Source organism: Myotis brandtii, unplaced genomic scaffold (assembly GCF_000412655.1).
Source record: "Myotis brandtii unplaced genomic scaffold, ASM41265v1 scaffold986, whole genome shotgun sequence".
Lineage (NCBI taxonomy): Eukaryota > Metazoa > Chordata > Mammalia > Chiroptera > Vespertilionidae > Myotis > Myotis brandtii.
Window position 1 is genome coordinate 2760658 of NW_005372102.1, and position 398 is coordinate 2761055.

The window sequence follows — 398 nt, forward strand, 5'->3', positions numbered from 1 at the left end:
GAGTCGCCCTGTGAGCCAGCAATTCTGCTCCTAGTTACATGCCCACGAGAAGTGAAAACATGTCCACACAACACACAAATGTTCCCAGCAGCATTATTCCCAAGTCAAAACGTGCCAATATCCACGCCGCTAGCGAGTGGATAAACAAAGGCACCTCCAAACGCTGGAGCAAGTGGGCAGTAAAGGGGAGCGACTTTCTGGCATTGGCTGCGACACGGGAGAACCTCGGACAGCCGCGCTGTCCTGAGCCAGACAGGCCACCAGGGCTCCATTCCATGCCGGGTCCAGAACAGGGAAATTCAGACAGGCAGTAGCTCAGAGGGGCCTGGACTGGAGGTGGGGAGTGGCCTCTCCTGGGGGCAGACGGGCTGCCTTTCAGGGGGATGAAGTTCTGCAAC